This window comes from Anneissia japonica, unplaced genomic scaffold, assembly GCF_011630105.1.
Source record: "Anneissia japonica isolate Jap-2015-1 unplaced genomic scaffold, ASM1163010v1 scaffold2146_len47177_cov227, whole genome shotgun sequence".
In the NCBI taxonomy this organism is placed as follows: domain Eukaryota; kingdom Metazoa; phylum Echinodermata; class Crinoidea; order Comatulida; family Comatulidae; genus Anneissia; species Anneissia japonica.
Window position 1 is genome coordinate 41,080 of NW_022731131.1, and position 2,963 is coordinate 44,042.

The 2,963-nt window shown below is 32.1% G+C and overlaps 1 long non-coding RNA gene across 1 annotated transcript in view; it reads left to right on the plus strand.

Moving 5' to 3' along the window:
- LOC117115209 overlaps window positions 1–2,075 on the plus strand; it is a 12,351-nt gene extending 10,276 nt beyond the window's left edge. Inside the window, exon 2 of the long non-coding RNA XR_004446511.1 lies at window positions 1,893–2,075. This is a non-coding gene — a long non-coding RNA (uncharacterized LOC117115209). The remainder of the gene's footprint in view (window positions 1–1,892) is intronic.
- The last annotated feature ends 888 nt before the right edge of the window (window positions 2,076–2,963 follow it).

Sequence of the window (2,963 nt, forward strand, 5' to 3'; positions counted from 1 at the left end):
ACCCCATGATGCATAGTTGATGTTTTTAATTAAAGAAATCATGGTTTGTATATCTTGAACTCAGTGTATTTTGTATGTCTGCAGGAGTTGTTTAAGCCATTATTATTTTTCCATCCAGTAGCCACTCCAGCTCGAAATCAAATGCATCAATCATTCAATACTGCTTGTGCATGCAAACAATATTGTGGCAATGGAACCAATGGATGTCAACAACCAGCTAACCCATCAATAACAATTTACTAAGCAACCATTGCTTGCATTAACATTAACAAACAGTATATACTGTATTTACAAAAATAACAAATTTATATGAATATGTTATAAATCATTATCTATAGCTTTCTTATAAGAATAACAACTAAAGCATTCACAGAGGATTCCTGCAAGACACCTATACGATTCCTTTAGGAAATCTATAGGATAATAAAGATAATACTTACAGGATTCCTATATAATTATTATAAGACACCCATACGAATCCTATGGAAACCATATAGGATTCTTATAAAATATCTATAGGGACCCTGTATTATTCATATAAGACTTCTATAAGATTCCTTTAGGAAACCTATAGGACTTCTTTAAGATATCTTTAGAATTACTAAAAGAGTTCTATAGGATTCTTATAAGACGCCTATATGATCCCAGAAGGAAATCTGTAAAATTCCTATAAAATATCTATGAGATTCCTAAAAATATCTACAGGATTCTTATATAATTCATATAAGACTCCTATAAGATTTCTATAAGGTATCTATAACCTTCCTATATCATTCATATAAGACTCCTATAAGATTCCAATAAGATATCAATAAGATTCCTATAGATTTCATATAAGAAACCCATAGGATTCCTATAAGATACCTATATAATTCATATAAGATTCCTATAAGGTTCCTTTAGAAAATCTATAAGATTCATTTAGGCATTCTATAGGATTCCTATAGGATAACTATAAGACTCCTATTTGTTTCATTTAAAAATCTTGCAGTTTTCCTATAAGATTTCACATTATGCGAAGATTGAACCACTGTGTTTAAGTTATATGGTTTTGACCAACTTTGTGTTGTCTAAAGGGGAAAAAGTTCCTTATAAATCTTCAAGCAATTCTTGTTGATAATCTTAAGTTTGTTTTGAAACTCAGATGTAAAAAGGTCTCTTTTTAGCTTTCTCGCCCTAATGTGAATTTCAATGTTGATATCTTTTTAAGCGGCTATTGCCAGTTAGTACATTTAATGGACATAACATGCATTTTTTAAGGACGCCATTCCAGAAGGCCTGGAATGGAAGTCATGATCGTTGAATGGAATACCAGATGTGATGTGAAATTTAGTTCTTTAGGAGTTAAATGGCTACAACAATGTTCAAGATTATTATTTATGTTTACGATACCCGATACGTTTTTCCGACAAAAAATTTGAATATAATTAGCTCTGTATTAAAACGATAGTGACCCTTTCTAGCCCCGCCCATTTCATCCCATCAGCGACAGGATATCAGCCCTAACTTTTGAGCAAATCCTGTCGCCAGCACCGGTTTCCACCTGCCTGGGTATCAAATCCACCTAATTTAAAAAAATAAATATCGTGATTATTTTTTTTGCAGTAATTTCGACAGCTGTCCTTGAGGCTTTTTCCAACCATGCCAACAGAAGTCAGATGGAAGAGGTACGGGATGCTGCCGGCAATGACATGATTAAAATGATGCAAACAGTGTTTCCCATAGCAACTCAGATCAAGCAGCAAGTTATTCAGAAGTATGGAGTTAGGTGATGAAGGTGGATAGATGGTGGTTTTGGTTGCGATAATCTGTTGATTCATTAGACGACGACCATCTATTGTTTTACTTTAAATTTGATTCTAAAATTATATTTTTAATTCTTTATATAATAGGTGCTATAAAATTCACACAAGAAGTAAGACGATTCGAACATCAAGACCCAGAGATTGCAAGTTTAGCCCAACGCTTAAAAGCCATATCCTTACCACCTCTACCAGTGAATCAACCAGCAAGTTAGCTTTAAATACAAGGCATTCTATTATTTATTTGATAATTAAAGTTGAATGCTGTCAATATTTCGTGTCTTTTTTATTTTTCTCTTAGCTCCCTCTGCCTGTACAGCTCTGCATGTCGACCATGACCTGCCGAGTGGACGAGAAGTAAGGCAGGGGCTACAGTAACTGCAGCCTTACAATGACACTAGATATTTATTTTATTTATTCACCAAGAAACATGGTAAGGGACAGCTAAAGAAACAAGTCTATGGCCCAGAGGCCAGTTGTCCCTTTAAATACAGAGTACAAAAACACATAAAATTTAAAATTTAATTTATAGTATTCAACGTCAAGAATAGTTGTAGTTATATAATAATTGACAAAAGGTGGTAAGGTTTAGTTAACAAAAGTAACTAATCAAATGCTTAACACCTTCTAGATAAAATAATATCAAGGAATTTAAATCAAGGATACTACAATCTGTTGAATATGGACGGACGTACAACATGATTAAAAATTATACATAAATATAAAACATAATAAAAATAATATAACCAAAATTTAAATATACATATCAAATAAATATTGTTTTTTACTTCTGCAACAAATCGTTTTCTACAAATAATATTTTTAATAGAAGGACTAAGACCATTCCATAATTTTGCACCAACAAATGAAATTCTATATTTGCATAAATCAATACGGGCTTTGGGCAGGGCAAAATTAACACTTGTGTTTAATCTAGTATTGTATGAATGAGTAATAGGCATGAAGTAATCATAATTTGAATGTGGTGTTCTATATACAATAACATGCCAAAAAATCATTTAAATCGACTGTTGACTGATAAAATCTTTTACTAGAATTATTGCTTTTATGTTGAACCAAATAGCAATTGTGTCGCAATTAGCATAGCGGTAAAAACATTTAAAAACAAAAGTGGTAAGAATGTCCTTACGCCTGTCGTCA